Here is a 22,971-nt window from a genome sequence, read left to right on the forward strand (position 1 = left end):
ACTTATTAAGGTTGAACTATTTACATTCCTGCATGGAAAGATGATATTTGTAACTCATGAGACCTTTGTCAGTATTAGGGTAGTTGGAGGGGAAAAAATTATATGTATGTATATAGATAGATAGATAGATAGAGTGAGTTGAAGATGAAGGGGTCATATCTGGAGAATAAAATTAAGGGGTGAGAGAGGATTATACTAGGAGAAGGAGAAAGGGAGAAGTAGAACGGGGTAAATAATCTCACAAAAAAAAAACAGAAAAGAAAAAGCTCTTACAGTGGAGGGGAAATGGGGGAAGGTGAGAGGGAATGAGTGAATCTTATTCTCATAGGATTTGACTTAAGGAGGGAATAACATACACGTGTAATTGGGTATGGAAATCTATCTTACCCTACAGGAAAATGGGGGGGGGGGAGAGGACAAGAGAGTAGGGGGGTGATAGAGAGGAGGGCAGATTGGGAAAGGGGGTAATCAAAAGCAAGTACTTCTGAGGAGGGTCAGAGTCAAAAGAAAGAATAGAATAAATGGGGGGGTGGGATAGGATTAAGGGAAATAGAGTTAGTTTTTCACAGCATATCTACTATGGAAGTGTTTTGCATAACTGAACATATATAACCTATATTGAGTTGCTTGCCTTTTCAATGAGGGTGGGTGGGCAGGGAGGAAGGGAGAAAATTTTGAACCCAAAGTTTTAAAAACACATTTAAAAAAATGTTTTCACATGCAACTGGGAAATAAGAAATACAGGAAATGGGGTACAGAAATCTATCCTGCCTTACAGGAAAATAGAAGGGGAAGGGGATAACAGAAGGTGAGGAGAGATAGAAGGGAGGGCAGACTAGGGGAAGGGGTATTCAGAATGCATGCCATCTTGGGGTGGGGAGAGGGGTGAGATGGGGTGAAAATTTGGAACTCAAAATCTTGTGGAAGTCAATGTTGAAAACTAAAAATAAATTATTAATTTTAAAAAAATCCAGGATAGGAAGAAAATATATTGTTGTTTGTCCTTCATTCTTGAAGAGGATCATGACGCCAGGAAGATAATGCCATGACTTGCAAATTAATTGGGTTTAAGTGTGGGAGGGTTGTGCAAGATCACAGCTTTACTCTCTCTTCTGGAGCCACCTGGGTCCAGTGGCAAGATATAGATCAGGATGACGAGAGATAGTCCCCAGCAGAAAAGATAGAAAGCAAGGGATGGAAGGTGGGCAGCCAGAGGACTTGACTGGTGCTCTCTCAGTGTTGGAATATTGGGAGAAATGGAAACTGGCCTCCAGACTTTTGGGTGGAGCCCCAGTGCCAAGCTTAGGGGCAGGAATGGATGGGATGTAATCGGCACCATGGGAGGGAACTTCCCAGTCAAGGATATCACCTATTCATGGGAGTGTTTGTGTATTCACCTGACCAAGCACAGGGACGAATGAATGACATGGGAGGTAACTTGTAGGACCAGGCCTCACCTGCTGAGGTTGGCTGCTAACACAGACATTCCATATGGGTGTAGCATTCACTTAAGGGTCAGCATTCTGGGGGCAGGCCAGAGCATTCCACATTCCACCACCATGAACCTGCCCTTGTCATAGCTCCCTTGTCGCTCTCCCTCCCTCCGTGAAGCTGCCTTCCTTGCTGTTCCTTCTCCACACTCCCTTGGCTTTCTCCTGGAGTAGATCCCCTGCTCCTCCCCTACTTGTCCCCCTTCTAGTGTGTCCGTGCTGCATTCTCCAACCCCCCTCCCTCCAGAACCCAGCTTCCTTTTATCTCTTAGCAATAACTGTAATTCTTCTTGACATGATGTTTTCAAGGCCTCTTGCTTTCTGATCTCCTCCAAAAGCAACCTTCTCTTTTAGTCAGCAGTAACCCCAAGATTCATAAATTAACAGGCATTTACTAAGCCCCTGCTCCATGCCAGGTACTGGGCTAGGTTTGGGGGAGATGAAATTCCAAAATGAAGTCAGGGGATCATAGATTGAAAACTGAAAATGGTCTTATAATCATTTAGTCAGACCTTTCCTTGTTTTATAGATGAGAAAACTGAGGTCTGGGGAGGTGAGGTGACCTGCTCAGGGTGCTATAGAGAACAAAGGTGCAATGTAGAGGAATAAAATTGCAGTTAGAATTCAAACTCAAGCCAGAGAACAGATTTAGAGCCAAAAGGAGACTCAGAGGCCTCTGGTCTGTCATCCAGGCAGAACAGGTCTCTAACTTGCGGATGACCAAAGCCAAATACAGCAGGCTAGAGACAAGAGAATAAGGAATCAAACAGAAGTTTAATTTCAAAGTGAGGAAAATGGCTTGCAAGGAAGGCCACATATACTGGAGCCCCACCCCTTGTGGAGGGACCCAAGACTGTGTGGGGAGATCTCAATACTTATACCAGGGGTGGGGAATTTGTGGCCCTCTAGGTCCGCAAGTGAAAGGGTAGTCCTTGAGGACCTAGAGGGCCACATACGGCCTTGAGACCACAGGTTCCCTACCCCTGACTTGTCCCAGTGGTGGCATGGGGAGCTGTAACTCTGACAACGAGGGGTAAAAGCAACAATGAGACAAGTTTGATTCATCCAAGGGCTTCATGACCAGAACGTGGATACAGCTGGGGTTTGTCCAAGCTCGGAGAACACCTGGTGCTGGTCAAAGCAGTACAACGATTACGCGAAACAATTCTGGGACTTTGTTATGGCTGAGATCATCGGGAGGATGAGTGCAGAGGATTGTTGTTATGCCAAGTTCAGGGCACAGACTGCATGCTGGGCCTGGAAAACAGGGGGTCTCCTCATATCTTGACAGGTCCAACCCTCTTATCTCACATATGAAGACACGGAGGCCCCAAGATGAAAATCTGTCCCAGGCAACACAGGTAGCAAATCACAGAGCCAGGATTTGAACCCTGAAATGTTTGCACGTGACGATGAAGACGAAGTTCAAAATTAAAAAGGGCAATTGAAAACAAAGAAGAAATAAGTCAGCCTCCATGGTGTCCTAGCTTACTGAAGTTAAGGTTTCTTCTGATATGGGAGTGTGAATTAGTGAAAAATAGAAGTGTCTGAGATTAACAAATTGGGGGTGGATACACCTTAAAAGAGTTTGTCAGAATGATGTCATAGGACCAAAGATGTAGGTCATCTTTTCCAATTCCCTCATTTTTGCAGATGAGGAAATTGAGGCCTAGAGACTTTAAGTGACATCCCCAAGCATCAGAGGTAAGATTTGAACTCAGAGTCTCTAACTCTGGAGCCAGGGTTCTTTCTACTCTACCACACAACACTTTCCTCAAGGACTGCTATACCTTGCCTCCCCACCCCCCAATTTTTACAGCTCTCTCATTCTTTAAGTATCATATTTGAGGTAAATTTGATTATATAAATATATAAGGTACATAAACACCATATATATAACATAACATGTACACAGCTCAGTGTATATGCGTGTGTATATGTGTGTATATATACACTCAGTGTATATATATATACAGTGTATATCTATATATAGATATACACTGTATAATCTATATATTCACTCAGTATATATACATATAAACACATGTATATACAGTGTGTGTGTATATATATGTATATATAGATATACACATATACATGCACACATATACACTGAGCTGTGTACACGTGATGTTGCATCAACAAAGTAAAACATAAGCTTCTTGAGGGCTGGGCCTATTCTATTTTTGTCTTTGTTTTCCCAGCAGGAAGAAGGATTGTACACAGTAGGTGCTTAATACATGTTTATTGAATGAATGGATTCCCAGAATGTTGCCATCTTCCCTACCTAACAGAGGCTCCTTTACCTTTTCTTAAACCACCAGGTGCATTCTCTGGGACCAGAGCCAATTCTTGGCCTTGGCTCCCTCAGCCCAGAAATAGTTTATTTAACACCTCAGTAAGAGGAAGGACCTTAATGAATGTTTGTCTGTAACCTTGGATTTCACTTTAATTATGAGGACTCAGATTTAGGGCTCCTGGGGGAGAAGGGCTCGTGCTATTCTCAGAACTCATGTAGAATGGACTGGCACCAGAATGCCAATTTAATCATTGACATGGAGAAGAATTCCTGATAAATAGACTAGATATTCACATCGGCCTTGACAGGATGGGAGAACAAATAACTGCGTGGAAATAAAAAGAGAAGGCTCTGGTTCAGCTTACAGAGAGCATTTTCAAAATTGCTTTATTTTCAATCATTTATTTAGTATTTTATTTTTCCCCAATTATACGTAAAAACAATTTTCAACATTCATTTCTAAAATTTTCAGTCCCAAATTCAAAGAGAACATTTTTATTAAAAACTGTTGTACAACCAGCAGCTCCCCTTTCTCTGACACTTCTGGCTTGGCAAAGCACTCTACTGCCAACAACTCTGGGGGGCAAGACTTACTGTCCCTACTTTGCAGATGGGGAAACTGAGGATGGGGGAGTGAATTCAGATAGCTAATAGAAGTCAGAGTTGGGACCTGGACCCAGGCCTCCGGACTCCCAAGTTCAGACCTCTTGTCACTGTTGGGTCTCAAGCTTTCCTCCTCAATCTGGGAAGAACTCCACTGGGGAGAAAGGTGAGATTCGAAGCCAGCTCTCTTCTACCTCCAGCCTGAGTTCAGCAGGTAAGTCCAACTTTTTTATTTGCCAGGTTAACTAAGTTTGTACATTGTCTGGTCGGGGTTTTCTCTCTCCTCCCAAGTATTAGTGAAAACCTGGCCTGGACTATTGCAATAATCCTAATTGGTCTCCTAGCCTCAAGCCTTTCCCTTCTCTAATCCATGCTACACAAAGCTGCCAAAACTATTTTTCTAAAGCACAGGTCTGACCATGTCACTCCCCTGCTCAAGAACTTTCTATTACCTCTAAGATCAGATACAAATTTCTCTATTTGCAACTTGGTCCCAACTTTTCTTTCCAAATTTGTTACACTTTCCTCCCCTCGATGCATTCTACAATTCAGCCAAGCTGGCGTTCTTACTATTCCTCATGGATGACATTCCTTTTTGACCTGTGTGTCTTCAAACTGTCTGTCCCTGATGACTGAAATGCCCTCCTACCTCCCTTATGTCTCCTATGTCTCTAATTTCCTTCAAGGCCTCATCCAAGCTCCATCTTTTAGATGATTGCCTGTCCTGATCTCTGGAGATAAGTCATTTAGTTTGTATCCAGTTACATAAAGGTAACCCCAGGGCTCAAGTCCATTGCCTAAGACTCATTGATGGAAAATGGTCACTTGATATCCCATGCTTGTATGAAAGGGGAAATTGATAGCTTGGAAGAGATGAGACTCTTGTTCTTCTGGCTTCCTGGCTTCAAGAGAGGATGCCCTCCTCCCAGGTTCTTTTTAAGAAGAAGGCCCTGGAGGGAGAGAAAGACTTCAGGAAGAAGCTGCCATCTCAGCCGTGATCCTACTCCCGTCTTACCACAATCGAGACTTCAGAGAATTTCCCCTTGGGTGAAACTGGTGATCCTCTTCCTTGAGGTGAGAGCAGAGTTGAAGCCTAGCTTCCTGAGGAGTCTCTTATTTGTTTTAAATTGTCTTCTCAAAATTTGGAACAAAACAATCGTCAACAAACAAAAAACATTTTGATAACAAAGCAACGAGAGTTGTATGTGAAATTCTGAATTATAGTTTGTTTTTTCATATAGAGTTTGTTTTTAAAAGGTACACATCAAATTTAAAAGGCAGTACCCAAATTGTTCTATTTGTTTATGCCCCCTAATCAAGTTTTGGTTTTCTTCTGTGTATTTTTTTAAATGCCTTATTGGGTCTTTTCTTGTGATGGCTTGCTTCTTTTGGGAAGGTAGTCTATGAATGGTTAATCCTCTCCATGGTAAATCCGTTCTTCTTATCTGCAGTGATAGAGGGTGACATTTTCTGAGTTTGTCCCTGGATATTGGGGGTTATGGTTGGAGCAGTAATCTCCAGGGCCCTGCCATGCACAATGATCTAACACTTTCTAGGGTCTTTTGCCCCTGCTGGCTATGCTAGATTTTCCTTAATAGGTATTGAAACTGTCCTCTAGATTTGATTGGCCCAGAGGACTAAAACTCAGATTGTTGATGGAGTTTCCAGGTGGTCTGAATACAGAAATAGCTGGGATAGAAGAGACTGGAGTTCCAGGCCTGTTATATCTCCCCCCTAAAGTTTTAGGATACTTTCAAGAGTGGGTGTTTCTTTTCTTTTCCATCAGTTGAAGCCCCCATTGCCGTGTTCTCCCTACTGTAGGCCAGTGATTAGCACCTCCAGTTCCATGTAACCCACTTAAAATTGGATTCATTTTACTAAAGCATATTTACTTCAAAGATATAGCAAGAACAATGTACTCACATTTTCCTCACTACCTCAGGGGCATAAATCTCCCCAAACCATGTTGGTTTGGAGTGGAGTGGGGATTAGTCTCAAAACTTAGCTTGGTTCCTGCGTAGCATTGATCCCACCAAGTTGTATGAGTGCTGGAAGAGCCTGTGTCTTCACTACCACTGGACTGGACTCCCGAAGGCTGCTCCCGGGAGTCAGGCACTGGTGCTGTACTGGCTACAAACCTGAGCTCTGCAATGACAGGATGCTGAGAAGCTCTCTGGATCTTTTGATCTCAACAAAGTTGTAAGTTCCACTACTTTTAATAGTCACTGAGGCAGAGACTGAAGGTGCAGGCCCTTTATGAGTGACTCTGTAGCCAGTCACGAAGCCTCTTTTTCATCACATGGTTAGCTAACCAGAACCAATTAGAGGATGTCTCTGCATGCTCCATAGGCTGTCTCTCAAAGATGAGTCCCTTACATACCATCACAATTCTCCTAGATCAGCAACCTAGCATCCTCCTGTATCTTTGACCAAAAAAAAAAATCCAAATAGGGCCACGAAGAGTTGAACATGACTGAAATGACTCAGCAACAACTTGTACATCCAGTTTGAACTGTTTAATAGTTGGTGATGCAGGACTGAAGCCTAGGGGAGAGGCTGGGGCTTGATACCTAGATCTGTGAGTCATCTGCCTAGAGGATAATTAAACCCCATTGCAGCTGATGAGGTTACTGAGAGTTGGAAAGAAAAGAGAAGAGAGAGCCTGGATTGGAGGCTTCTGGAGCTCCCACAGTTAGTGAATATGACATGGATGATAAGTCAACAAAGGATGCTGAAAAGGAATGGTCAGATGGCTAGGAGGAGAACCTGGAGAAAATAATCCCATGAAAACTCCCCAAGTCAAGGATATGGAGGAGAGAGTGCTCAAAACAGCCATGACAGAAGAGAGGTCAAGAAGAGTAAGATCTGAGAAGAAATCATCAGATTTGGCAATTAAGAGATCATTGGGTTTTTTGTAGAGAACAGTTTCCATCAAATGATGACATTGATGAGGAGTGTGTTACAAGACAGGAAGTGAAAGCAATGAGTATAGACACTTTTTTTTAGGAGTTTGGCCAAGAAAGGGAAAAAAGATATTGGGTAATAGCTTGAGAGAATGCTGGAGTTCAGGGGTGTGCTGGAGTCAGCGGAATCAACTGAGAGTAATTATTATGTCTTTAGTGTGAGCATTTTACCTCAGAAATTATCGAATGCCACAAATGAGAGCACGATTTACTGTTTTGTTGATTATCTAGACTTGAGAAAGTGATGGAGAAAATTTTAATAATGCAGATTAAACTTTAAAGTATTTCCACTGTACATTTTTTTCCCAGTAAGCTGTTTGGTAAATATTTACCAACATACGACTGGGGCTGGTGAAGGACAGACTTGGATGTGTTCAAGGCCATAGGAAAGGAATCAAAAGATAAGATTGATGTGGCCAGGGCCACACAGTTAGTGATATTGTCTTATTGTTATCATTTTCTGTCATGAAATTATTTATTGTTTCTTTGATTTATTCTTTGACCCACCCACTCTTTGAGGTTGTTATTTAATCTACAATTAATTTTAATGGTTCCTCCAGCAGCTGTTTATTGAATATGTTTTTATTGCATTGTGATCTGTAAAATGTGTTTAATAGTTCTACCTTTCTGTATTGGCCTGTGAGGGTTTTATGCCCTAATATATGTTCAGTTTTTATAAAGGTGACATACACAGTTAAACAAGTGCGTTTCCTATAAACCACATATTATTGGATTCTGCTTTTTAATCCTGTCGGCTATCCTCTTTTGTTTTATGAGTGAGTTCATCCCATTCACATTCTCAGTTATGATTGTTGTGTATTTCCCTCCATCCTCTTCTCTTATACAGTTAATCCTAACCATTTGTGCATTCAACTCTCATATTCAAGCATTCGTGTGATTTACACTCACTCTGAGACATCAGGGCCCAAACAATGACCAAGTGAGGCTTGGGCTGGGACCTACTGTTGGCCAATCAATGAGAACCAGAGTGATTTGGGTTTAAGGCATGGTCTTTAAGAAAAATCTAGCCCATAAACCCCAAGATATCTTGTGAGGTTTCAGCAATCAATAGGTAAGGGTATGTATGATTCCCTATGGGGACAGAGGAAGAGGAGGGAGGGAGAGGAGCAAGGGAGGGAGGGAAGGAAGGAAGGTAGGAAAGAGAGATCAAGGAGTTTCGTTGTACAATCGGAACTGGCCAGTTCGGTCCCCAGGAGGGCAGCTACAACTACTCACGGGTTGTTGTTTCTCCTCCATTCTCAAAGAGGACCATGACATCAGGAAGGTGATTCCATGACTTGCAAGTGAATTGGATTTAAGTAAGGAGGGTTGGGCCTCACTCTCTCCTCCTGAGCCGTCTAGGTTCAGTAGCAAGATACAGATCAGGACAACTGGAGATGGCCCCCACTAGCTGTGTAACCCTGAGGAAGTCGCTTAATCATGTTTGCCTCAGTTTTGTCATCTGTCAAATGAACTGAAAAAGGAAATGGCAAACCATTCCAGTACCTTTGCCAAGAAAACCCCAAATGGGGTCCTGAAGAGTCAGTCATGACCGAAAAACAACTAAACCAGGGGTAGGGCCTCGAGGCCACATGTGGCCTTCCAGGTCCTTGGATGCAGCCTTTTGACCGAGTCTAAGTTTCACAGAATAAATCCTTTTATTAAGGGGATTTGTTCAGTGAAGTTTGGATTCAGTCAAAGGGGACCTAGAGGGCCACATGTGGCCTTGAGGCTGTAGGTTCCCCGCCCTTGAACTAAACTATATCTGCTAAAAGGAGGAAAGTATTTATGGTACTGTAGATTTCATGTATTATGAAAAGTGAGTATTACCTGAAATCAATGTTTTGTTTGGTTTTTGAGATGTTAGCACAAAAGTCCACAGAATTCTAGGGAATTACTAGCAAGAAAAAATGTTTTGCTGTTGCCAATTGAATCTCCTGTATTGCATTTTATGGGTTATTTCATGGCTACTGTGTTAGGAAAAGTGCCTGTCATCAGAATTAATGTTTTATTATAAACAACTATATGCAGAAAAGTGTATTTTCATTAATTTCTAGTGAAAGATTAGTTTTTGGTGGTTGCAGGAACTTAACTCTCTATTTCCTATAAGTTCAATGTATCTACATTCACATTTTTTATTTCTGAGCCATTTTCTAGGAACATTGCATGCAAAAGTTGAGGACTGACTCTACTTGTTCTTCTATTTCCCATTCCCTCTTTACAAAGAAGAGGGTGCTGAGTGAGGAGTGACGGCTTCAGGTTTGACGCAATCTATCTTTGCTCCCCCGCCCCTCTTCTCTCTTTCTCACCTAGAGCCGATCACAGATTCTTACCCTGTCTTTCTCTTGAACATCTTTTTGATCTACCCTAAGTTTCACTTAGGACTAATTCCTCCCTGAATCTACCTCTCTTCCATCTCCTCTTTCTTTCCAGTTTCCCTGTTGAGTGAAATGTATCTCTGTATCCAATTGTGTGTGCATTCTTTTCTTCTCTAACCAGTTCAGATGAAAGGGAGGTTCAAGTGTCACCTGCTCCCCTTTCTTCTTGTTTTGTTTAGTTTATATAATTCTCTATTTTCACACCCTGATTATGTGAGATAATTTCCTCCATCCTTCTCTGGCTCCCCCTTCCTTTCCCCCATTCATTTTCCCTTCCCTTTTCTTTCTTCTTTTAAGATTGTCAAAGCATAACAAAACCCAGGCCCTCTCTCTAATTAGACTCCCTCTATATTAGAGTTCTGAGGGAACACTTATATCATCTCCACTTCATACGTGTTCAGTCCCTCCTAATTTTTGTTTTTGTGGTCATTCTCTCATTTCACTAGTGTCTGACTCTCCGTGACTCCATTTGGGGTTTTCTTGGCAGAGATGCTGGAGTGGTTTGCCATTTCCTTCTCCAGCTCCTTTGACAGATGAGGAAACTGAGGCAAACAGGGTGAAATGACTTGCCCAAGGTCACACAACTAGTAAGTGTCTGAGGTTGGATTTGAACTCAAGTCTTCCTGACTCCAGGCTGAGCACTCTCTCCATTGTGCCATCTAGCTGCCCTTGTAATGGCTTGCTTCTATTGACTTTTTTCAGGTTCTCTTGGTTCCTAAGTTTATATTTTGAAATTTCCACTTAGCTCTGTCTTTTCTTTCTTCAGAAATGTTTGGAAGTTCTTCATTTCATTGAAGCTATGCCTCATATTTACTTATACTTGTTCAGTATTGTAACTTTGTTTTAATATTTCTCGTGGAGTCATTAATTTCTATTTAGTCCTTTCTACTCTTAAAGGAGTCTTTTGCTTTTTGTGCTAAACTGTTAATCCTCTTTCCAAGTCTTTCCTCCATTTCTACCATTTTTTCCCCAGTCCTTTCCTTTAGTGCTCTCTTTTTAAAAAAATTTTTTTAATTAATCAATTATTTATTTTGGTCAGGCAATTGGGGTTAAGTGACTTGCCCAGAGTCACACAGCTAGTGAGTGTTATGTGTCTTAGGACGGATTTGAACTCAGATCCTCCTGACTCCAGGGCCAGTGTTTTGTCCACTGTATCACCTAGCTGCCCCTCTTTTCTCTTATCAAGTGAGTTTTAATTCTTGTTTCATTTCTTCCAGGAATTCTAGTTGAACTTGATTCCATGATTTTTCCTTGAGGCTTTGCTCGTTAGATATTTTGGAATCATTCTCCTTTTCTGGGCTTGTGTCTCACAGGTCCCTGGCACTGTTACAGCTCTTTACGGTGAATTCTCTTTTTATTTACCAATTCTTCCAGCCTTACTTCCCAAATTCAAATTTTCCATTAGGGCCAGGTGCTATGCACTTCTGGAGACAATGTCGGGGCCTTCATTTGTCTTGTTTTATATTATCTTGCGTCATGCTTCTGCTTTTTCCACTGAAAGCTATCAGTGTGAAGTCTGATCACTGCCTTTCTGGTCTGAGCTTTACAAGCTGCTGATCTGGATCTGGGTCTGTGGAATACAACAGTGGGCTTGCCCCTAGTGGGAACTTTATTCTATTGCTGCTGGCCCTGGCAATAGTTAGCAAGCTAGAAGTCTCTACCAATTCAGACTGCAGGGATCCTGCTTGGTCTGAGCTCCCTGACCTATTTATTCTGCTTCAGACTGGGTTGGAGGCTACATCTGAGACCCTTCTCCATTTTCAGGGTCAGTGACACACAATTGCTGTTAATTTCTGTTCCTTCTCCTTGCCAATACACAGACACATGACTACTTCTTGCCCTGGTCCACTGTCTTTAGACAGTGGTCTTCTCCTTAGTCTGAATTAAATGTGTAACTCACCTCTAGGGGATGAGCCATAGAGATGCCAGATGGCATCTCCTTTTGGTCCCTTCACAGAGTAAGGCCCCTCTGTACTGTATAGTGGACTTTTTCTTGCCCTAGTACACACCCTCAGTACCCAGTTCATGCCCCATTCTGGAACACTCTGTGAGGTGCCCTCCTGATTAGACTTCATCCCCAGTGTTTGAAGAGCATGCTTGTTCTTTCTATGCCAACCTGGGCTAGAAAAATAACTCATGATTTTCCCTTGAGTTTTCTCAGCAGGACTCAGTCTGATTCATTTTCTGGGTCCTCGAGGAGTAATTGTGTTGGGGAGCTGAGCCGTAGTGCATTCACCTACTCTGCCATATTGGCTGGTCTCTTAAATGACTCTTGTTTTTATAAATTTAAATCAGTTCCTTGAATATCTTGGATATGAGACCTTGAACAGTTAAACTTACTGCACAGATTTTTTTCTAATTATCTGTACAAATTAATTTCATTGATTTCATTGGTACAAATTTTTATGTGATCAAAATTGCCTGTTTTCTCTTGTGTGACCTTCTCTATCCCTTGCCTGGGTATGAACTTTCCCCCTATCCAGGAGAGGGGAGAAAAACACATTTATATAGCACCTACTATGTGCCAGGCACTACACTAAGTGCTTTACAAATGTTATGCCATTTGATCCTGACAACTTTGTGGGATAGGTGCTACTATTATCCCCACTTTATAGATTAGGAAAGTGAGGCAGGCAGAGGTAAATGACCAGCTAGTAAGAGCTAGTAAGTGGAACTTGGATCTTCCTGACTCCAGGCCCAGCATTCTATCCACTATACCACCAAGCTCCCTCTATCCATAGTTAAAAAAGGTATTTTCTTCCGAGCTTCTAAATTTGTTTATGAGGAGAGCTTATGATCTAATAGGAAAAAGATAACTCATACAAGGGGATGGTGCCTGGGAAGGGGTATTTTGGTTTGGCCCAAAGACAAAGACGTGATTTAATAGGACACAGCCAAGGAACAGAAAATGGTAATCCAGCTTGGTGGAACAGAGTTTACACAAATGGGAGTGGTGTGAAATAAAGCTGGTTGGAGCCAGGTTCCAAGGAGGATTCTGAAGTCACCCGCAAGATATTTACACTTTATCATCGAGGCCAGAAGGAAGCACAAAACGTTAGGGATGCCGACTTGGCAGCTGTGTGGAGGAGGGATTGGAGGCACTGGAAGCAGGGAGACTAGTTAGGAGGCAGTTGCCCCGGCCCAGGCAAGAGGTGACGGGAATGTAAAGGAGGCAATGGGGATGAAAAGGAAGATACAGATTCAGGAAATATTGTGGGGGTAGAACTGACCTCATCATTCAACTGAGACAACTCTCTCTAATGTTCTTGATGGTTTCTTGATAGCCAATCTAGTGGCCCTTTCTCATTCTCACTTTTCTTGACCTCTCCAAAGCATTAGTTTCCTTTGCAATCCAATGTGTGATTTATTTTATGCATTTCACCTTAATTCTGAGTGGAGGTAAAGGTTTCACTGGTTCATAGGTTTCACTGGAATGTCAAAGGGTCCATGAGCCAAGAAAGGTTTCAGAACTCCTGTTGTGTATTATCTTACTTGGTCATCTCATCAGCTCCTACCATTTCAATGATCATTTCTAGGTAGATGATTTCCAGATCTGCATATTCAACCCCAGTATCTCACCAGTCCCAAATCATTGACTGCCTATTACAAATTTGAAACTGGATATCCCAATTATACCTCAAATTCAACATGTCCAAAAAACCAGAAACTCATTATCTTTCCTTCCAAACTTACCCCTCTTCTGAATTTACCTAGTACTATGAGGACACAGGCATCCTTCGGGTCACTGAGGTTCATAACATCACTGCCATCCATGACTCCATACTCCCACTGACTCTACATATCCATTCAATGGCCAAAGTCTTGTTTTTTCTCTCTCCACAATGTACCTCACACGTGTCCCCTGATCTCCACTCATACAGTCACCACCCAAGTTCATGCCCTTATTACTTTCCTTCTGTTATGTTGCAATAATTCAATTCAACAAACATTTATTAAGTTCATATGCTCCAGGAACTGTGCTAAAGGCTAAGAATATAGTTTTTAAAAAAGAAAGATAGTGCTTGCCCCCAAGGAGCTCAAAATCTAACAGGGGGATACACAGAAGGAAGCTGGAAAGGTGGGAGAGGGGATACAAAGGGGGTAACCACCCAGGTGAGGGGTCATGATGTTCAGTACAGTGGAAATCAATAAATGAAGCAGAGCTGCTGATGGAAAATGGAGAATTTAATGCTCCTCCCTCTAGCCCTCCAACCAGAGTGGAGAGACAACTGAAGGGGCGGAGAAGGTATTGAGTATCAAAAGCTGATTTCAGGGGATCGGCTTATCCTGGGGAAGGCTTAAGTACTTGGAGTATAGAGTGAAACTAAACTGAGCCCTTGATGGAAACATTTTCATTGGTCTACTTACTTCAAGCTCTCCCCACTGCAATCCACCCTCCACTTAACTTTTTCCTAAAGCAGAGATTCTCCTATATTACTACCCTTACCATTGCCAACTCAATAAAGCCCAGTGGCTCCTTGTTTTCAATGGGATCAAATGATAAACTCCTTTGTTTGGCTTTTAAAGCTTTTCACCACCTGGCCCCTTTCCTACCTTTGCAGTCTTTTTATATTCTATTCCCCACTACCCACATATCCTACAGTCCAGCCATACCGACTTACTTGCTGTTCCACAACCCTACACATTATAAATGAGTAAACTGAGGCCCGTGAGGATTAAATGTTTTGCTCAATGCCAGACAACTTGTATCACAGGCAGGATTTGAACCCAAATCCTTAGACTCCAACACCATCATTCTTCCCGCTGTACCACACTGCCTCTGACTTTGTCTCCTCTGCATAGCATACAAATATTCAAACATATACATGTCAGTCTCCTGAAGGTGGGGACAATAATCCTCATCTCCATTCTATTCTCACAGGAGGGAGGAGGGTGCAGCAGCTCTGATCTCCTGTCTATGAAGGCACTAGAAAAAGCCATGCCATGACCCACATTACCTAGCCCCGTTCTTTGTCCACCACACCTGTGTATGCACACCTGGCTAAGCCCAGAAGCTTGGTACTGGGAGTCCCTCTTTGCCCAGCCCAGGGTGGGGCCAATTCTACCTCCAGGGATGAACACAATCCCAAGGGCCTCGTGTTGTTCCTAGGGAAACTGGGGAGCACCATAACAAGGGAATCAAGGGCCAAGAAGGGAGAATCCCCAGGCTTCTCCCACCCCAGGAGAGCAGCCTGAGTCTACAACAGCAGCGCCCTTTGGAAAAGTAAGTTACCATTGGAAGAGATAGACTTGGAGAGCCATTGCTAGGCTCCTCTCACCCCTATCATTCTGACTCCCAGACTCTAAGTTGTCAGACCATAGTATCTTTGGGAGGAATTGGGGAATAGGCTCTGAGGGCAAGGCGTCCTTTGGGGTTCAGCGCCCGGGCCAAAGGCTAATTGTCAGGGATGAATCATAGGATCATAATTCAGAGCTGCCAGGAACCTTAGCAGATTACTAAGTAGATTCATAGGTTCATAGAGTAGAGATTACTTAGTAAATTCCCTCATTTTTCAGAGAAGGAAACTGAGGCCCAGAGAGTGAAAGTGATTTGCCTAAAATCACCCTTTGTAAATAGCAGAGCCAGATTCCAATTCAACTCCTCTGACTTCAAACCCAGCACACTTTTCACCACTACCCCCTGTGCCTCAGGGTTAGGGATGGCTGCCGGCAATGAGGGCTCACGGCTGAAGCTGAGAGTCTGGTTTAGGAGAAGGGACGAGATACTCTTTGCATGGGATGAGTGCTTAGTGATAGGATTAAGAAGTTTTAGCTGGGGTGACAAGGGCTGAGAGTCAGGAACTGTCCAGTCAGCACCATGATGTCCACAATCCTGGGGATCGTTCAATCATCAAGATAATGCCTTCCTGGCCAGGGGAAAGATCTTGATCATCAGATTTGCCTACCTTCCCTGGTATAGTGGATTATATGCTGAACCTGGAATTAGGAAAACCACAAATTAGAATCCTGATTCGGGGATCCACTGGCTTTGTGACTCTGGTCAGGTCAATTTGCTCATCTCTGCCTCAGTTTCCACATATGCAAAATGAGGATAATAATAGCACTTGTCTCACGTGATTATTGTAAAGATGAAAAGAGATAACCTATGGAAAGCATTTCGTAAACCTTAAAGAACTACAGAAATGTTAGCTATTGTTATTATCGCTGTTGGTGTTTCTTGGGGCCCCCACACCACCCTGGGGGGTGGAGGGGGTTGCCTGACTCTGCTGCACTGATCTCTCCTGTGGCTGTTACATCAAACTTGTTTCCCTATAAAAAGCAAGTAGCTTCCCTCACTGGTTTTATCTCCCAGGGGATAGAAGCAAAGATCTGGCCCATTTATCCCACCTAGGACGGGCCCAGGATTATCCCAGTAGGGAAGCCCAGCAATTGAAGCTGGCTTTGTTGGCCATTCCTCTTGGAAATGAGGGTCTGAGGGGCTCTTGACAAGGCTGAGACCAAAGATCCAATAGACCAGGGAAGCGAGAGAAACTTGGAGAGGGGAGAGGAAAGAGAGAGAGAGAGAGAGAGAGAGAGAGAGGAAAAGCAATGGATAGAGCACAAAATGAGTCTCTGGGACTTGATTTTTCCATCCATACAATGGGGCTAACAAGATCAACTCCTCTCTTAGAATGCATAACAACAATACCTTAATGTGAAGCTTGGGCTTGGCAGCCAGCTTCCAAAGGATGCCAAGGGTTCCTTCAGTCCCCTGTCTCTGGCCACAACTGTACTTTAGCAATTATCAGCTCTTCTTTACTAAGGTTGCTCTGGGGTGGGGGTATGCAGGAGAAGGAGAAGGAGAAGGAGCTACAGTATGGTTGAGGAGAGTTGGAGAGACAAGAGCCATGCTAAAAACATCAGCAACATCACAAGACAGAATTGTTCAGTTACTGGAGAGAGGCGGGGTAGAATCATAGAGCTGGGAGGAACTAATGAGACCATCTAGCCCAATCCATCCCTGTAAAGAACACCCCAGCAAGCATAACTGAGAAGAGGAAACTACCCCCTCCCAAATCAACCCTTTCCACTTTGGCACATCTCTGAGTGATAGGTTTTTTTCTTCTAGCAAATCGAGGATTTCTCCTTGCTCCCACTTCTCTCTGGCATCCCCCGTCTATGTGCCAGCCCTTCAGCTTCATGTTCCCCCTAAGTCTTTTTTCCTCCCCCCTCCTCTCCCCTAAACATCCTTCGATTTTTTCCATCTGGTATGGCATGGCTTCTTTCTCTCAGAACCCTGGTCACCCTCTTCTTAACCCTTTCCACATATTTCAAGTCCTCCCTAGAATATACTGCCCGGGATGGAAACTAGTGCTCTCAGTGCAGTCAGATTTGCAAGACCTCAAGAAATTCTCTGATCCAACCCCCATCTAGCAGGCTTTGTTATTATTCCCATTGTGCAGATGTGGCAACTGATCCCCAAGTTCAATGACTTGTCCTAGATTACAGAGAAAATAAATTGGGAGGGGGGTGTTGGTGGGGGACTAGAACCCAATTTTATAAGCTTCAAAGGAGAGATGCAGTCAGGAAAGGTCACAGGACTTGAGCTGAACCCTGAAAGATGGGTATATTCTAGGTAAGATGTGGATAATAGAAGTCATTCCAGAGGTGGTAAACAGCATGAACAAAGGGGTGGAAGTTGGCATAACTTCCAGGAGAAATTCAGCGATCATAGATTTCCAGCTCAAAAGGATCTGAGTGCCTTTTGGTCCAACTCCTTCATTATACAGATGAGGAAACTGAGGCCCAGACTAACTAAGTGACCTGCCCAGGGTTGTAAGTGGCAAAGCTAGGACTTGACTGGCCAGGCCAGAATAGAGGTTTCACATAAAGGGTAGTAGGAGCTATGACTGAGAAAGCAGGTTGGGTTCTGATTAGAAGGCTACTTGAATACTAAAGTAAAGTAGAATTTGGACTTTGCCCCATAGCCATTAAAGGTTCTTAAGTAGCGGAACTGAGAGACACAGAGCAGTGCTTTCAGAACATGAGCCTGGCAGAGAGGGCTGGAGGGGCAACCAGCTTGGTCACTGGCTCCTGTAGGCTGTGTGTTCCCGCAGGGTCTAGACTTCTCTCAAAGTCGATAGGACCTGGGGGAAGGAGCAGGCAGAAGTTAGGAACATCCAAGCCTGAAGACCCAAAAGCAACTGAAGGTCCCCGGTAGTTCAGCCTGAGTGACTTTGCAGGCTCCACGAGCTATCAGAAAGACAGTAAGGGTGTTTGCTTTAGGCCACCTGTGCTATTAAATTGCCTCATGTTTACCAAAGGAAGACTCCTCTGCCTCTTTTTTTTTTCCTCTGCCTTCTGTCCCCCAACAATCCTGTCCTGGCCACTGGACAGAATCATTCTGGTCATAGAATATTTGGGTGGAAAGGGACCGTCCAGTCCAAGGCCCTCCCTGAAACAGAAGCCTAGAGAGGGGAAGGGGCTCCCCCAGGGAGGCATTGGTGTAACTCCTGGCTCCCAGGCCACTCTTGGGCATTCTGTGGTCCATGAACATCGTACCTCAAACACACACTGCATCTGCCCCAGTCATCCTGGTTCCTGGAATGCTCTGCCTCTGGGCTTTGCTGGCTTCCTTCAGCCCCAATCCCACTTTCTGCATGGGACCTTTCCCAATCTCCCTCCCCCTCTGTGAGGACTTTCTATTTATACTCTGTATCTCTTGTATATATCCATCATAGTGTGAGTTCCTTGAGGGCAGGGACTGTTACTGCCTTTCTTTATGCATAGCACTTAGCATGCTGCCTGGCACATAGTAGGTGTTTAATAAATGCTCAATGACTGACTGACTCTTTTCTGTCACCTCCACTCTGCCATTCCATGCTCTTCACCTCCTTTACTTTCTTCATCTCCCACCTCCAAACCCCTGTGTGCACAGGTTGACTCCCACCTCTTGGAATCCCTAGCTTCAAAGCTGAACCCATTTACCACTTCTTTTTTTTTTTTGTGAGGCAGTTGGGGTTAATTAACTTACTCAGGGTCACACAACTAATAAGTGTCAGGAGGCTGGATTTGAACTCAGATCCTCCCTTCTCCAAGGCCAGAGCTCTATCCACTGTACCACCTAGCTGTCCCCCATTTACCACCTCTTACAAGAGTATCTTCTTAGCCCCCCAGCTTTAGGGTTCTCCCTCCCTGGAATCATCTTGCATTTTTTTTTGCATCTATTCATAATGCCTGGTAATGATAATAGCTAATATTTATATACGCAAATATCTCATTTGATCCTCACTACAACCCTGGAGAGAGATGCTGACATTATCCCTATTTTATAGGCGAGGAAACTGAGGCAAACAGAGGTTAGGGTCACACAAGTAAGTGTTGGAGGCTGGATTTGAACTCAGGTCTTTCTGACTCCAGGTTGGACACTCTATCCAATGCACTGTGATTGTAAATACTTATATATGTATAAGTGCCTAGCACAGTGCCTGGCACACAGTAGAAGAAAAATAAATGCTTGTTGATTGATTGATGTAGAATTTAGGGTTGTTTGGGTAAGTTAGGCACCAGCCTAGGCTGGGCTGCATTGAGTCCCCGATTTCTAGGACTATTAACCCTCCAGAAGAGAAACAAGGGGCTGCAGTGGGCCTGGTGTCTGGAGAGACCTGGGATAACATTGTGTCTCTGACACTTACTAGCTTACCCCCTGAGTTGCAGCTTCCTCATCTTTTTTCAGTCATTTTTAGTCATGTCCCACTCTTTGCAACCCCATTTTCTTGGCAAAGATCCTGGAGTGGTTTGCCTTTTCCTCTCCAGCTCATTTGACAGATGAGGAAACTGAGGCAAACAGGGTGAAGTGACTTGCCCAGGGTCACACAGCTAGTAAGTGTCTGAGGCCAGATTTGAACTCAGGAAGATGAATCTCCCTGACTCCAGGCTCAGCGCTCTATCCACTGTGCCATGCACCTGCCACCTGACCTTCTTCATCTTTGCCTTAGGGAACAACACATTAGTTATTCTATCCTTAGGCAGGTCCCTCATGGATTCTCCAGCAAACACAGAGACCGCCATCAAGCAAGAACTGCTTTCCAAAGAGGTAACCCTTCCTGCTTCCCTACCCTGGCCCTAAAGAATTGGGCACCTAGAAATTCGAAAGTAAGTGTGAGAATTTCTCCGGAATTGCAAGATTCAACAGTAGTGTCATTATGTTTTTTGGCGGAGGTGGCCTTGAATCTCCTCCCTTCTCCTCGTTCAGGGTCAAGCATGGGGGTTCCACATCAGGAATGGGAGCTTGGCTCCTGGGCTGGAAGTTTCGGGTCTGGGATGGTGGCCCAGGACTGGCGATGAGAATTGCAGAGAAGGGTTAGAGGCTTGATATCAGAGTTGGGGGCTGGATTTCAATGTCAGCCTTGAGATTTCAGTGATAGGGACGCAGAAACCATATCAAGAATGGTCTGAGAATGCAGTTTCTGGCAGGAAGGCGGGCTCGTTGTCAGGAATGGAAGAAGGACCATTAAATTCCAAAGAGTTCAGGAATCCGTTCCTTCTGCAGCTCAGGGAGGCTCAGGTTATTTACACAGAGAGTCTACCTGGCCAGCTTCCCCCCTCCCTGTTCCCTCGCCCAATCTTTTAAGCAGTCTGGTCCCTGGTCCTTATGGGGACACTTATTTAATTTTCCAGTTCATCTTCTCAATTTTTCATCTCATTCCTAAAGCACAAATGAAATAGGCCGTTAGTTGTCAAGCATTTATTAAGTGCCTACTGTGTACTAGAAATTATGCTGGGTGTTGGTAGGCTGGGCTGAGAGTCTGAATCAGAGACACCCATGTACACGATTTGACCCAGGAAGCTAAATGAGGAGGCCTAGGAAGCCAGTTCTAATTCCCAGTCCAGTCCTCCTGGGTTGAGGATTAAGGCTGGGCTGGTCTGTTTCCTCTTGTTTACCCCCCAGGCTGGGCCCTGTAGACCCGGTGAGACTCTGGCCAACCCAGTATGGGGAACCACCCATAGAGAGGCCAGGCCAGAAATCTGAGCTTTGCCACCCACTCCCACCGGCTGCTTAGCAACCCGATCTCCTGGGTGAGGCTTTGTCCACAAGAAACCTGACCTCTCCTCCCAGCTGTGGGAGAAGTAGGGGAGGGCTGCCTAATCCATCTAAGGTGCTTGGATAACCAAGGTTGGCCTAGTAGGCTGGCTGAGGCAGGGAGGAGGCCTGGGGCAAGGCAGAGGGAAGGGAGCCTGATGTGCAGGAACAGGTGGGAGGCGACAAGGCACTCTACTCTCCCTTCTGCTGCCAAGGGAGGCTGAGGGAGGCCCTGGGTGGTTGGGAGGTGGGCTTGCCCAGGGCCACACAGCTGCTAAGTGTCTGGGGCCAGATTTGAACCCAGGAAGACGAATCTCACTGACTCCTGTGCACTCTGGTGCCACCTAGCTGCCCCCTTATCTATGTAGCTGCCACCTATATACACGCATGCATGCAAACTCAAGGTCAGACACAAATACAGTTTACATAATCACATATGTAAGTTCACAGGTTCATAAGACATCAATACATAGGTTTACACAGACATGCGCAGCGGCTCATACATATCCTCACAGGTTCACATGGATACAGACGTGCAAACTCACATGTGAGTTTACATGGACACAGACACACAGATACATATAGGTTTGTATGGACACACAGACACACAAATACATGTGAGTTTACATGGACACAGACACACAGATACATATGAGTTTGTATGGACACACAGATATACAAATACATGTGAGTTTACATGGACACAAAGACACACAAACACACAGATACACGTGAGTTTACATGGATACCCAGATTAACAAGGTGACACAAATACAACTATACAAGTTCACACTGACACAAATACACACAAGTTTGTGTCGAGACACACACACAGATACACACGGGCACACACAACCACCACTCCCCAGAGGGTGCTCCTGTCCTACACACTCCTTACACTTCTCTTTGAGGAGAGCAGCAGGACAAAGAGAAGCAGGTTGGGGGGTGGCACTGTTAAAGAGCTTCTCATCCTGTCTCCAGGAGGCCCGGCTAAAGACCTGTTGCTGGTTCCTGTGCCAAGAGGCCCCAGAAGGTGGGTGGGGCCCCCCTTCTTGGCTCCTTCCTCAGCCCCATTAGCCAGGACTTCCCCACCTCCTCCTTTGTTCCCTAAGGAGACAGTGTAACTAGATCTGACACCTGCAAGCTATTACAGGTTGTCTCCCTTACAGGATGGAGGCTGGACTCAGGCTCAGTTTTCACCACTTTCCCCTTTTCTCCTCACTATTCACCCCCCACATTCCGCTCTTCACCAAGGACATCTTAGGGACTTTTCACCCTCTGGCAGAATCCAAGAGCAGGGAGAGACTGATAGAAGGACATAGATTTTTGAGTCCAACCTTCTCATTTAATGTATGCAGAAACTGAATACTGTAGAGGATAGAACGTCACACAGGTGGGAATTTGAACCTAGGTCCTCTGGTTTCAGATCTCCTCTTTCCATGCGCCATATTGCTTCCCTGATCAATCAGCAGTCAACAAGGATCCATTAAGCACCTACAATGCTCGATACAAAGGAAGGCAAATTCAGTCTCTACCCTCAAGGAACTCACATTCTAATAAGGAGAGACAAATTACATAGGTACATACAAGAGACATACAAAGTAGATGAGTGAGAGAAAATTTACTGAATCAGTAAGTGAGATTTGAATGAAGACTTGGAAGAAGCAGAAACCAAGAGTCAGAGGTGAGGCAGAACACTCTGGATAGGAGGTGGATTAAAGAGTGCATTGTGGGAAACACTGGAAAGGTAGGAAGAAGGTGAGTTATGAAGAACTTTAAATGCCCAAACAAAGGATCTCATCCATGATTCTGACTAGAGTTTACTGAGTGCCATAGGCAGACCTACACTCAGGAAAATCACTTTGGCAGTTGTATGGAGGATGACAGGACCAGGGAGAGACTTGGAGTGGCCAGTTAGAAAGCTATTTCAATGGACTGGGCAAGAGGGGCTGAGAGTCTGAATGAGAGTGATGGCTGTGTGAGTGGAGAGGAAGGGGCAAAGATAAAAAATGCCAGGAAGGTAGAAATGAGAAGATCTGGCAAAGGAATGGATCTGGAGGGGAGTGAGAGTGAAAAATCAGGGATGATGCCCTCTGAGGTTGGGAGCCTGAATTACTGGGAAGATGGCGATGCTCTATGCAGGAAGAGGGAAGTCTGGAAGAGAAAGGGGAGGGGTTAGGAAGCATGGGAGGGAGATAATGAATTCTGTTTGGGT

The sequence above is a fragment of the Vombatus ursinus genome, unplaced genomic scaffold, assembly GCF_900497805.2.
Source record: "Vombatus ursinus unplaced genomic scaffold, bare-nosed wombat genome assembly UNPS02014768.1, whole genome shotgun sequence".
Lineage (NCBI taxonomy): Eukaryota > Metazoa > Chordata > Mammalia > Diprotodontia > Vombatidae > Vombatus > Vombatus ursinus.